The sequence below is a fragment of the Apodemus sylvaticus genome, chromosome 2 (genome assembly GCF_947179515.1).
Source record: "Apodemus sylvaticus chromosome 2, mApoSyl1.1, whole genome shotgun sequence".
NCBI lineage: Eukaryota > Metazoa > Chordata > Mammalia > Rodentia > Muridae > Apodemus > Apodemus sylvaticus.
Window position 1 is genome coordinate 138,025,021 of NC_067473.1, and position 14,753 is coordinate 138,039,773.

A 14,753-nucleotide genomic window follows, 5' to 3' on the forward strand; every position below is an offset into this window, starting at 1 on the left:
CATTGTCTGTAAAGCTAGTTATAGGACTCCCAGGGCTACACAAAAAAAAAAAAAGAAACCCAAAATGTAAACAAAAACCAGATAAAAACAGCTGTGCATGGACAGGACTGTGCCGGACTATCTAAAGCAGGTCTACCTCTCAGCTTTATCATTCTGCTTCTCCATAAAACCATTGACTACTTGGTTCAGAATATACAACACAATCTGTTTTACTGTGCTAGATTATTATTAGACACTTGCTAAAAGCAAAATAATGCAGACTCACAGCACTGAGTTTAAGCTCTATAGCCTCAAATCTCCAAAAAATGATTTCAATTCTTATTTAACAAATATCTGATATAAGACATAATATTAATATTCCTTTACAGTAGCTGGATTCTTGTACAAAGCAACTACAACATAAAACTTTATGGGTGGTGCTCTCTGGGGATAGACTAATAGGAAGGTAAGGAAGGCAAAGGAACACTGCTGTGCTAGTTGGCTGCAAGTGAGGATCCAGCCAATCCTGCAGGAAACTGTAGAAATGTAGCCCTTGAGAAATGTCCTGCCAGAAGCAAGTGGGCCTGCTATTTAAGTCCTTGGGTCAGTTTCCTACTGACCTCATACCCCCATTATAACCAGTATAACCCTAGCAGAGAGAAGGTCAGGATGAGACCCAGCTGTGAAGGAACATCAGACACTATCACTGGGTCAAGTTCAAAAGTGGGATACATTGGTCCTGAAGTGAGAATCTGGATGGAGGTCTCTGTAATATTATGATAAGATTGGCTGAATGATGGAGGAATCATCTGAAGCCATTCATTATCTAAAGATATCTACCAGTTGGTCTTTTGTGTGATGCCTGGAAATATCTGCATGGATTTCATGTCATGTTTAAAATACAATCTGCAGTAGAGAATAATTCATGACAAGGAATAAAAGTATGAATCCTCATGTAATTGCATGGGTCCAAGTCATTCTCATCAGAAGGCCCACTCAGTGACTCACACAGTCTTGCTATTTGTTAACTGTGGTCTTTGCCATCCATGAGTTTTCTTTTTTTTTTAACTTGTTTTTTATTCAATATATTTTTTATTTACATTTCAAATGATTTCCCCTTTTCTAGCCCCCCACTCCCCAAAAGTCCCATAAGCCCCCTTCTCTCCCCCTGTCCTCCCACCCACCCCTTCCCACTTCCCCATTCTGGATTTGCCGAATACTGCTTCACTGAGTCTTTCCAGAACAAGGGGCCACTCCTCCCTTCTTCTTGTACCTCATTTGATGTGTGGATTATGTTTTGGGTATTACAGTTTTCTAGGTTAGTATCCACTTGTTAGTGAGTGCATACCATGATTCACCTTTTGAGTCTGGGTTACCTCACTTAGTATGATGTTCTCTAGCTCCATCCATTTGCCTAAGAATTTCATGAATTCATTGTTTCTAATGGCTGAATAGTACTCCATTGTGTAGATATACCACATTTTTTGCATCCACTCTTCTGTTGAGGGATACTTGGGTTCTTTCCAGCTTCTGCCAATTATAAATAGGGCTGCTATAAACATAGTAGAGCATGTATCCTTATTACATGGTGGGGAATCCTCTGGGTATATGCCCGGGAGTAGTATAGCAGGATCTTCTGGAAGTGAGGTGCCCAGTTTTCGGAGGAACCGCCAGACTGATTTCCAGAGTTGTTGTACCAATTTGCAACCCCACCAACAGTGGAGGAGTGTTCCTCTTTCTCCACATCCTCGCCAACACCTGCTGTCTCCTGAATTTTTAATCTTAGCCATTCTGACTGGTGTAAGGTGAAATCTCAGGGTTGTTTTGTTTTGCATTTCCCTAATGACTAATGAAGTTGAGCATTTTTTAAGCTGCTTCTCCACCATCCGAAGTTCTTCAGGTGAGAATTTTTTGTTTAACTCTGTACCCCATTTTTAATAGGGTTGTTTGGTTTTCTGGAGTCTAACTTCTTGAGTTCTTTATATATATTGGATATTAGCCCTCTATCTGATGTAGGATTGGTGAAGATCTTTTCCCAATTTGTTGGTTGCCGACTTGTCCTTTTGATGGTGTCCTTTGCCTTACAGTAACTTTGTAATTTTATGAGGTCCCATTTGTCAATTCTTGATCTTAGAGCATACGCTATTGGTGTTCTGTTCAGAAACTTTCTCCCTGTACCGATGTCCTCAAGGGTCTTCCCCAATTTCTTTTCTATTAGCTTCAGAGTGTCTGGCTTTATGTGGAGGTCCTTGATCCATTTGGATTTGAGCTTAGTACAAGGAGACAAAGATGGATCAATTCCCATTCTTCTGCATGCTGACCTCCAGTTGAACCAGCACCATTTGTTGAAAAGGCTATCTTTTTTCCATTGGATGTTTTCAGCCCCTTTGTCGAGGATCAAGTGGCCATAGGTGTGTGGGTTCATTTCTGGATCTTCAATCCTGTTCCATTGATCCGCCTGCCTGTCACTGAAAAAATATGGAACGCTTCACGAATTTGCGTGTCATCCTTGCGCAGGGGCCATGTTAATCTTCTCTGTGTCATTCCAATTTTAGTATACGTGCTGCCGAAGCAAGCACCATCCATGAGTTTTCTGTTCTTTCTGTCCCATATACTTCCCTGCTTCTTGAAACTGTTGCCAGCCTCCACATCCAACAACTGCACTGTCTTCTCCAACTTCTGTTCAAGGATATTGGTCATCTTGTTCCATTTTTTCATCCTGGGTGAAATCATTAATGACCCATCGTCTATACTGAAAAGGGAGTAAGTAGAAAAAAGGAAAGAAGTGAAGAAAATCTGGAAGAAAATCAGACATTTACACTAGGTTCAGAAGACAACCCCCTTTATCTTCCTCTTGGGCTATGTTATAAAAAAATTAATGCTCTTTCCTTTTCTTTGAATGGAAAAAAGAGGCAGTAACTAAACATGCATAGCACTTGGTTAACAGTGTACAGTAGTTGTGCAAGGAAGATTTTTGTCAAGCAACTCCTTCAAAAGGGAATAGATTAAAAATAACATCTCTCACATATATACTATATGCACATGTACATACACACATGCATAGGTGCACACACACACATGCATATGTACACCCTCCCAACACATATACACATATACTTCACTGTTGGCATTTAGTATAGGCTCCACCCCACAGTTACCTGGCAACTATAAACTATATAGGTATGCCTGAGTCACTATAAAAGGGACTGCTTGCCCCCTCCTCACCACTCTCTCTGCCTTTCTTTCAACTCCCCTCCCTATTCCCTGAATAAAGTCTATTCTATACTATATTGATGTGTGGCTGATACCTCAGAGGGGAAGGGATGCCTCAACATGGTCCCGAAGAGGCACCCCCTTCCTCCACACCATACCTTGCCTCCACCGAACATATTCCTTCTCTCCTTATCTTTTTATAAAACACAACACTCACTGAATGTGTAGTTTGCTCATCTAGACTCATTTGAGAACTTTCAAAAGTTGGATGGAATATTTTATTACTGGAATGTTTCTATAATTTATATGTGTGTGCAATAAAAGTATGAGAAGGCTTAGTGAGTCCCATCATCTTTGAGGAACGCATCTCTTCACAGAACCATTTCACCTCTGATTATTTTCGACTTAGATGAAGCTTTGCAGACAAAACATGATTTCTGGCCTGTTGTTGCCACAGCATCCCTGAGTATCACCATTGCATAAGTAAATCATTATGAAATCAGAGGAGGTAAAGGTAGGAAGAAAGAGCCTAGGAGAGTACAGTGTGAGGAACCACAGGCAAGGGAACACCTTGGAAAACCCTGCCAAACACTTTTCCCCATGCAGCTGCCAATACATGGGAATCACTGGTTCTCAGCGCCATAATTTTATATTTACTAAACTGTGCTTAGATGGCTCCATAGGGTATCCAATTAGCTTTTGCTATGTATATGCGTAAGAGTATGTCTGAACTAAGAATCCCTCTTCCCACTGTAAAATAATTAGGATATCTACCAAGAATACCAGTAAGAAACCTTGAAAGATGCCAGTAAAAGGTCTGAAAGTTACCTAGTGAAGCATTCATCAGTTCTAGTTTTCATTTCCAAATTCTTACTTATTTTGTGTATTTACTATTATGTATGTAAATATGGGGGAATATGGGTTCACACATGCCACAGTGTGTGTGTGAGAATCAGAGGAGAGCTCTACACAGTCGGTTTTCTTCTGCTGCCTGCAGTACTTGGGGATTGAATTGGGGTCTCTACACTTGTTTGTAAGTGTTTCTATCTATTGTGCCAGCCCCACTAGTTTGCATTAAGGAACTAAGCATACTAGCTCCATTCCATGTTTCATATTATTAAATTAGCTTCCCACATGCACATTGTGAAATGTGTCATATATCCAGACTTCTGATTCCTCTTCAGAATCTGCAGTGGTCTGCACATCTGTGTGACAGTAATTGGCTGGAGCTGAGGAAGGCTTCCTTTTTACCAGTGGCATGAGAACTCTATTTAGCCATGTGGCCTATGTCCCCATGTCAAGATGCAGTACCACTGGCCACTTACCATTGCTCTTGCAATGTCATTTGTATTCTTGCTGTTGCAGTAAAATTATGATTAAAAAAATCTAGGAGGTGAAGAGGAAGGTGGGTTAGTGTTAAAGAGCCCTTGCTGCCCTTGGAGAGGACCTTGACTTGGGTCCACATACCCATATGGCAGTATACAAATGTCTATAACACTAGAAGAGTAGTTCTCAACCTCTGGGTCTCAACCCCTTTGGGATGTCTTATATCAGACATCCTACAAATCAGATATTTACATTACAATTCATAACAATAGCAAAATATTACAGTTATAAAGTAGTAACAAAAAGGATTTTCTGGTTGGAAGGTTACCACAACATGAAGAACTGTATCAAAGGGCTGCAGCATTCGGAAGGTTGAGAACGACTGCTTCAGAGGATCACATCCCTGTTCTGGTTTCCATAGGCACAATCACATATATGGTACCTAAACATCTATGCAAAATAACCTGTGCATATAAAATTATTTCATTTTATTTTATTTATTTTATGTTTTTCAAGATAGGCTTATTCTGTGTAGCCCTGGCTACCCTGGAACTCACTGAGTTCTGCTTGCTTCTGTCTCCCAAGTGCTGGGATTAAAAGTGTGAGCCACCACTCTCCGACAAAAAAAAAATATTCTTTCTTTTTTAAAGAAAACAAAAGCCAGTGACAGTAATGAAGATTTGAAAGGAAAGAAGCAAGAACATAAAATTGAGAGCACCTTGCAACACACAGGATAAGAATAAGAACTTGAAAAATAATGTTGTAAAACTCTACAAAGTTTAGTTAATAGATTGAATTTGTTTTTAATTGCTATTTAAAAAAAAATCCTCAACCATTTTTTCCTTGTTATTACCTGCCTGAATCCTGTGCCCACTGATACTTGAAAGTCTGAATCGGAACTTGTCTCTTTGTCCATGCTTCTGGTGGTAATAAAAAGATCAAGAGAGTTTTACAACTCTTTGACTAATGAAGAAGTCTAACACAGCATTCTTAGAAATTTCCCTTAGAATGTTAAATAAATGCTGTATTATTTTTCCTTTTCTGAGAACCAGTTATATCCACCAGGGTTCTTTGCAGGAACAAAACAGACATAATGAATATATGACACACATGAATTTATTAGATTGGTGTTTATAATCTAGACTGTCTGCATGCCAGAAAGGCTAAGAACTCAGCAGATTGCTTTCCAATGCACAAGACTGAAATCTTCGGAAGTTCCTATCCATTCATGAAGGCCTGAGAGAATCCTAGTGATCCAGGGCTCAGCGAGGATAACAGTAGAAGCAGCAATAGAGTAGATGCACACACCAACAAGGAGCAAAAGCATGCAGGTGGAGTAATGCAGCCTTAAAAGTAGGCAGCCTCTAGGGTGCTGCCTGTTCTCAGCAAAGTTTCCAGACATATGCCCACTTCCCTCCTTGGGTAGCCAGGCCTATTGCACACTAAGCTGGGCTGGAGGGAGGGAAACTTAACCTGGAGGGCAGGTGCAGGCAGAATATTGGTCTGCAGTGAGTACACAGGCAAAGAACACCCACCCACCCACCCAAGAACAGCTTTGGAGAACTGGTTCAGTTTATTGAGGGAGGTTATTTATGCCCCTGAGTAGGTAGCCAGGATCTCTGGGGCAAGGTTTGTGTGGCCGTGTACAATTGGACAGGACAGGAGTGTTAGAAGACACTTCATCTGAATATTTGGGCTGCAGGGTCAGGAGAGGGAAAGGAATCATATAAGGTCAAACAAGGAGTGAAGACTGATATCTGTCAGGGTAATAAATTCTTACTATTGATGGTAGGGCTGGTGGTACCAGGTTGGGAGGCAGGAGAGAGCCAATCCCAGCCATCCTTATGTGAGGCATCCTGGGTTGAAACTCTTCTAGACCCTTCCTCCATAATGCTGGGTCATTACAGTCCCACAGCTAGTCTTCCCCTTCTTTGAATCTTTCCAAAACTCTCACCGTGCCCTGTAAGCATGTGTTAGTTGATCCCAAATTCCCAAGATTAACCATCACAATACTATTAAAATTGTATGTGCATGCATGTGTGTACCTGTGTGTGTGTGTGTGTGTGTGTGTGTGTGTGTGTGTGTGTGTGTAGTGTCTTGTCTTTGTTTTCTCTTTTTCTCTTGCACACTGAAAGGAATGACAGGCTGTCAATTATGTCTCTTACCCTTACAGATTGTATTAAAATCTGAACATAAAATCTGCAAGCAGATCCCCCCTCTAATTATAAATATGAGATATCAAACACTACCCAAGTGAAGACTTTCTTTGCTATTTTTCCCCATCAGCTGATTGTCAGCCTAGCCCAGGGCCCATAGATGGATTCAACAGGGAACTCAACTTGCCTTTTAAACCAGGAAATTATTCTGCTCTAACATTATTGTCCATATTAAACTCCCGTACCATTAAAACTGTCTCATTTAAATGAATGTACACAGGATGCATTGTTTATTCAATTTAATTGTAGTGGGAAAAACACCCATGGCAGGGAAATGGTTGTTTGAACTGGTTTTTTACCAGTCACAAGCCATGTGAATGAATGTCCAATTAAAGTGTGGCTCACTAGGACTTGTATAATAGTAACATCTGTTATCTTAATTAAACAAGTTACTATATAAAGGGCCTGGCACAGCTCGCTCTGTTAGAGTACGTTCTGACCTAGAAATGAACGGAGGTTGCTCCTCTTTGTGGGATTTTGCTGCTGGTGGCATTCCCTGTTGGTCCCATTATACCATAGACCTGACAACCTCTGTGATCTACAGACCTACACATGTGTTCACACCCTCAGCACCTGCAGAGAGGAAGGAAGTGAAGTTCATGATGCAGAGCAGGAGCAATGAAAACAAGACAAACACTGGGTAAGAGTACTTCCTGGCCCTGTGGAGTCCTCGTGTGCTGTGACCTGGCAAGAAGCGATTGTGAGCAGCGAGTCCTGGAAGAATAATGGGAACAAATACTCATTAACTGCAAGCCGTGCCAAGTACCCAGGAAAACCCAGGCTAAGGAGCACAGGCTTAGAACACTGCCTGAATCTTTGAGATCCACAGTGAAAAAAAAAGGTGTTTTCTTTTTCTTTTTTATTTCCTCCACTACTTACTGATTTATTCTGGTCCTTAGGGAGCAAGCTTCCTTGGAGATAAAACTGAGTTCTAGATCTCTTTTGTCTTTACTCTCTTTCATCATAAAACTAAGATGTTGAGTTATGATAATATATTCTTTGGATATTATGAAAATAGTGTGCTATGATATATGTCTTTGTGTGTGTATGTGTGTGTGTGTGTGTGTGTGTGTGTGTGTATGTACATGTGTGAATGTGCCCATTTGGTGTGCATGACAAGTTGGAGGTCTCTTACTTATTTTTTAGATTGATTTACTTTGTTTTGTCTATGTTATAATTTTACCTGCATGTGTGCATATGCACTGCACACATGAGTGCCTGCTGAGGACAAAAGAGGTCTGGATAAAGTTAAGGATGTTTGTGAACCACTATGTGAATACTGGTTTCCTGAATTTCATAGCCTTTTGAGGGAAGAACTCTGGGGACATTGTCCCTTAAAATCTATTTCTGGGTTCCTGCCCCTTCCATGTGCCCTATGTTAAACTTCTCCAGTTTGGTGCCACCCCAACCCCCCTATTCCTTCAATAAGTTCTTCTACTATATTATTTATCCATCTGTTCCACATGTTGACAACCTCCAAACCGTATATGATGTTTGTAAGCAAATAGAGCATCTGTCAGAAGATATTCCTTCTCTAAATACTCCATTTAAAAATGAATGTATTTTAGCCCATTTGACACAGACAACTTCCTAACTTGGCTGTCTGACACCTTTGGGGACAGTCTGAAACTTTTTCTTTTTCTTTTTTTTTTTTTTTTTTTTTTTAAGCAAGGTATTCAAGGACAACCTTATCCAAGACAGATGGAATTGTTGAGTGTAAGGAATGGCAAAGATAACATGGAACTAAAAATTTTCCCCTCCAGAGACCCATTTTTCCTAGAAGGAGATCAGTTCAGGGTGTGTTATGCCCATCCTTGTGGTCACGTGTTCAACTCTCTGACTGTGATACAAGAGGAGGTAAAGTGTGGAGGATGAAGCCTTTTAGCTAGGTTTGTGTGGACTTGGGTCCTTCTGAGCAGAGAGAGAGCCAGCAAGTGTGAGCTGAGCTGTGGTGACTGGTTTTGTGTGTCAAGTTGACACAAGCTAGAGTCATCATAGAGAAAGGAGCCACATTTGAGTAAATGCTTCCATGAAATCCAGCTGTAGGGCATGTTCTCAATTTGCAATCAATGGGGCAGGGCACAGCTCATTGTGAGTGGTGCCATCTCTGGGCTGGTAGTCCTGGGTTCTATAAGAAGGCAAGCCATGGGGAGCAAGCCAATAAGCAGCATCCCCTGCCAGGGCTTCTGCACCAGCTCCTGCCTCCAGGGTCCTGCCCTGTTGAGTGTCTGTCCTGACTTCCATCAGTGGTGAACATCAGTTGTCTGGCATCTGGATCCGCCCATAGTGAGTCATTGTGCTGCGCTTCAGTGATTTTTGCTGAAGGAGATTTGGACAATAGACCTGAACGCGCCAAATGAATTAAGAAGTCACTGGTCCATCAGCAGCTTGTTACATAAGCATCTCCAGCTCAGTAGTTAGGCCTGCCACCATTTGTGATTAATAGCAGGTTTTTATGTGAGTAATGTCCAATCTGGTCCCTTGCCCATATCTAGGCATGATATTTGAACCAAAGATGCTGAGATATGCTGCCTCTAGCAAAATGAGTTCCCATCACCCTGATGGCCTTACATTAGTTGGAAGAAAGTATATTAAGCATCCTGGCTTTACATTATGACCACAAATAAATAAGAAATCATGATAAGCACAGGCCTACCGTTCTCAAAGCTGCAGACTCTGAAGTCTTGGGCAAGGGCTTCTTATGATAGAGATGGAGCTCGTCAGCACTCACAGCCACCATGTCTTTTAAACTTTCAAGACTGTATAGGTTCAGACAACTGGCTTAGCATAATAAGTACAAAATATGGGCAGTAAAATCTGGAGCCAGCTTTCCTATCTATGTCAAATTTAACAAGTCAATTTCTTATCTATAACCTAAAAGTCAGCAAATACCTGTGACATTCTGGTAAGATTTCATTAGACACAAAAGTGTTTTATAACTGTTAAATGACTGTGGAGATTCTATTTTATGTATATTTACAAAGATTATTTCATATCACACCTACCATTTTATAATTTGACTTTAATTTGTGACACATGGTGGATACCATCTCTATGGAAGATATTATGCCTACATCTTATATTTAGTAGAATTGTTTTTTTAAGACTTACTGATTTTTCATTTTTTTTAATATATAACAGTGTTTTGCTGGCATATGTGTGCCTGGTTTCTGTGGAATTCAGATAAGGATGTCAGATCCCCTGTAACTAGAGTTATGGATGTTTATTAGGCACCATGCGGATGTGAGAATCAAACCTGGGTCCTCTACATGAGCAGCAAGTGTCCTTCAGCACAGATCTATCTCAAGAGCACACTTGGCACAATTTTATTGTAACTTTTTAGTTTTTCAATCTGATACAAATACTTATTAGTGGACCAAATGACTAATTGTCTTCCTTAGAATTGTCCTTTAACTTACCAGTTTACATCAACTACATGGACTCACAGTTTGAATTAGAATTATAATACACATTGACTATCCCTTTTCCAAAATCCATGGAATCAGAAATGTTTGGCAATAATGAGATATGGAACAAGAGCTCAAACCTAGATATGAGGTTCATTTGTTTCATACACTCCTTATTCACTAGCCCCCATATAACTTTTTATGATTTCTCTTTAATGGTTTGTACCAGAAAGAAGTTTCATAGCATGGAATTTTCTACTTGTAACCTCTTGATCATGCTCAATAAGCTTGAGATTGTAGCTTATCTCCAGTTATAGAATTTTCTGATTAGGGGTACTCAATAAGCTTAGAGAAATATTAGGCTGCCAAAATTTTAAATGTTTATTAATATAACAGAAGCCGATAGCTTTTCCTGAGTGCCTGTAATGAGCTAATTGTTATTTGTATTCATTTTAGTCTTTCCCAGACTCACTATTTTTGTGGTCATTTTGCCTGTGGAGAGATTGAAGCCCATGAATGTTAACAAAATTATGTTGAAAAGAATCAAGAAAATTCATCTGTAGTCCATTCCCTATGTCAGGAAAACCACGTGATCTTAAACTCAGCTTGTTCAGATTTTATTTCACCATGTTGCTCTTCCTAAAACCTATCCTCTATGTACCTACTACATATTCACTGCTGTGGATGGTTCCACCATATCTTTAGTGCTCTGACCATCAATCAGTCCTTTCTCCCCTTGTCCTAAACCACTCTTGGTAAGTTTAACTAACTCTGGGTTATCAAGGATAATGACCGTTTTTGATTCTTGGCCTTTGAATAACACTTGAGCCTCTCATGTCCCACTTTCTATCCAGAATCCTTTACTTGTCTGTTTTTCCTTCTCCTATGTTTTGCTACACCAGTCCCTGACACTAGCCACTTCCCAGTGTGTCTATTATATGATTCCTCTTTCCATAACCTCTGAACTAAATCAGGACCCATCATTTCGGCTGTAGTTCATCTCTCCATGGCCCCTCTTCCTGGATACCTTCACCGGGTCCATCAACTTCTAACATTTCTAAATCCCAAAAATGTCCAAGTGTGTATTTCCAGTCAAGAATTCTCCCAGGAACTCCAGAGTACTATATTGAATGACCTGTTCAACATCTGCCTGTGTCTTTGCTATCCATCCCAGGAATAAAATGCCCCAACTGTAATATATAAACTGTCTTCCTCCTCCATGAAAAGAGAGGGAGTCAGTCAAGCTTCATTGAGCCTGTTGATTTAGATGACATGAATTCTCTAACCCACCTAGAGGCATTCATTGATTAATTGAGTAATTAATTCATTGATTCACTCCTTCAAATATTAATTAGTGACTACATCATATGCCAAGTACTATGCTAAGGATTTATATAGGATTTTTAAAGCCAATTATCTAGGCACTAGGAAACTCTAAATTAAGTTGATAACTTAGGAATCAGTTTTCCACTTAATTATACACAGTAAATGGAGAACTTCTCAATCATTCGTTCCCTGAGTCTCTTTTCTAAAATACTCTGAATACTTTCCAAAATGGAGATTTATGTGGTTGTCATATAAGATAATTGCAGAGTTGTAAACCTGTCCCAAGGGAGATGGAGTTCTCATTCAGAACCTTATCTTGACTGCTTAGGCATCACCCAGCATCCTTTGATCCCTCGGCTTGATGTCATTTTGTCTGCCCGTCTTCAGCAGAGAAAGAGGAAACTTCACTAAAATGAACAGGGTCTTCCACCTTCTTGCTTTGGGTTAGAAGAAAAAGCTATTTATGAGAGTTGTCCCCCAGTGTCCATTGGGAGCTTGCAGACAATCAATTACTCTAGATAGGCAGCATGTCTGGTCTCTCTGTGTCTTTCCACATATTAAATTGTCACTGTGTCAAATGTCTTGTCATCAAATATGGTGCTGCAAGGAAATTGCAATTATATTTATCAGGTGTTTTTTCCCTCCTCTGACCTTTGGATTCCATTCAGTCTACAGAGTCTCCCCTTAGGTGGTTCTGAGAACTTGTGTCATCCAAATCAATAGGACTGACAATACCAGCCTCCTCCTTCCATTCACCAAGTGGGGGAATGGTTCGAGTGTGGCAGTCAGAGCTCTTCTGTGTGATGTGGATAGCAAAGGCCTTCATTGTTAGTACATTTGCTCCTGAAATGTGATGTTAATATTATAGTTATGAAGTCTAGGTCCCCAGTACCATGTGGAGTTTTCAAGTCCTTGAAATCTCTGTGTATCCTACTCAGTTTGTGTTTCTGTCTCTTAGACAATTTTTGTTTAGAAATCTCTTGTTCTCTAGTCAGTGTCTCTTGCCACAAATATTCTGGCTGTCAGATTCAAAGATGTCATAAGACAATCTAACATTTAAGCAGAGTCCTACTACCTCAACCAAATCATCTAGGCTGTGCTGAGGAGACACGTGGCAGGTGACAGCACCTGGAGTTTCCAGCAGTTCAGCCTCATTTTAATATTGGCTAAAACAATATTAAAATCAAAAGGGCCAATATAACATGAAAAGGCTTATGAAACATTCCACAGTTAAATGGACCTTTAAAATGAGTCGTAAGCAGAGAAAACAGGCAAGGACTTGCCAAAATCCAACTTTGAAAGTTCTACATAATAAGTATGATTAGATGCAAAAGCAGCCTAAAGATAAAATATTCTTCAGTACTCCAGGCTAAACTGTTCATAAGTCTTATTTATTAGCATGACTGAGCAAGCTACAGAGTAAATTATACTTGCATGTGTCAGTCACGGAGAGTTTATTAGGTCAATTCTGATGTCTCAAGGGACAAAATAAACCAATTCTCAGATCTTCTGTCTATGTTAATCTCTTTCTTGGACAATGTATTAATTACTTTTGTACTCCTATAATAAAACACCATGACCAAGGCAACTTATAAAACGAAGTGTTTATGATTTGGGTTTGTGATTTCAAAAGGATGAGAATCCATCATCACCATGGCAAGAAAGTATGGCAGCAAGCAGACACAGTACCCAGTGGCTGAAACAGTAAACTCACACCTTGAAATACAAGTACGGGACTGAGAAGTATGTCCTAGAAATGGCCAGTCACTTTGAAACCTCAAAGCCTGGCCTGGTGACACACCTCCTCTAACATAGCCACATCTCCTAAATCTACCCAAATAATATCACCAACTGGAGACCAAGAACTCAGTCAAACATCTGAACCTATGGAGGACAGGCTCAGCTAAACCATCGCAAACAGGTTTTCCTCTCATGAGAAACAAAAGGCTCTAAATGCAAAATTTTCATGTATGTAGTTTTAGAGGGGTTAAATAAGAGTTGTTTTCTAGAAAGTCACAGGACAAAAAAGTCTCTTTACTGCTCACTATCTCAGAATTCCAAAATCTTCCCTTGCTAATTACAGTGACCAGAGGAAATTAGGAGCTGTGATCAGCCTGAGCCTAAGTTGAGACTTAGAAATGAAACTGACCAAAATGTCATAGATGGAGTTTACAGAGGAATTATTTTCAAATGGCTTTTATTAGGCACAGCACTAATTATCCCGTGTCCAACTGCTCATGCAAGAAGTAATGGCCAAAATGGGAAGAGAGCATAGAGATTTTAGCTAGAACCCATGTGCACTGCTAATAGGAATATAAAATGGCCCTGCTGAAAACAGGAACGGAATGCTCAGTCCTCAAAGTGATTGCAGAAAGAATTAACAAGTCATCAATTCCACTTCAAGGCATTACTCAAAGGGACTGAAAGTAAAAACTCACAGACAGATGTTTTCCCATGATGTTCATAAAAACATGATTCACAATAGACAGGTGAAAACAAGCCAAACCTCTTAGAAGAGATCAATTTATAAGCAAAATGTATGGGTATGTTTACAGTGGCATATTTCTCACACTTCAAATTAAACAGGGAGCTAATATATGGTGCCACATGAAGGAGCCTGGAAAACACAGTAATGGGAGTAGAAGAGGCAGAAAAGAACATATAATGCAGATTATTACACATAGGGAGAGATGTGCACACTCACAGGGAGAAAAGGAAGATTATCAGTTCAGAAGGGTTGAAGAGAATCAGGTATATAGTAATTCTTTTGATATGAGCACAGGGTTTCTATGAGATGTGATAAAAACTATGAAAGGAAGATTATGGTTTTCAACAGCACAGATGTGCTTAGTACTATTTAAATATAAATCAAAGATCAACAAATGCTAATTTTACTTAATACTTATTTTATCACAGTACAAAGCTATTAAAAATAAAATATAGACAAAAATGTCAAAGGCAGAAAATACCCACATTTAAGTTAATGAGGGAGATAGTAAATCTTTTTTCTTTTCAAACAAGTGAATGATGGCAGTTTTATTTTAAAATATTGAACTTATAATTAAAGATTGAATATATAACAAGACATATAACATATCTGGTATTATGGTACCTTAGCACTAAGGAAATAGGATAGGAGGATGACAAACGTGGAGTCTAGCCTGAGGTGCATTACAAGACCCTGTCTCAAATTGAACCAGTATACATACACGTACACACACAAACAGAAACATACAACATACACACATGACACACATGTATACATACTATATGCATGTACATGCCA

The 14,753-nt window shown here is 39.6% G+C and overlaps 1 protein-coding gene and 1 non-coding gene across 7 annotated transcripts in view; one reads left to right on the top strand and one right to left on the bottom strand.

The window, feature by feature from the left end:
* Positions 1-14,753, top strand: part of LOC127679002 (contactin-4) — a 358,955-nt gene that overhangs the window by 224,109 nt on the left and 120,093 nt on the right. The gene's annotated exons all lie outside the window — the stretch shown is intronic.
* On the bottom strand, positions 2,452-2,558 carry LOC127679453 (U6 spliceosomal RNA). The gene has a single exon (XR_007976766.1). It is a non-coding gene; the product is annotated as a U6 spliceosomal RNA (small nuclear RNA).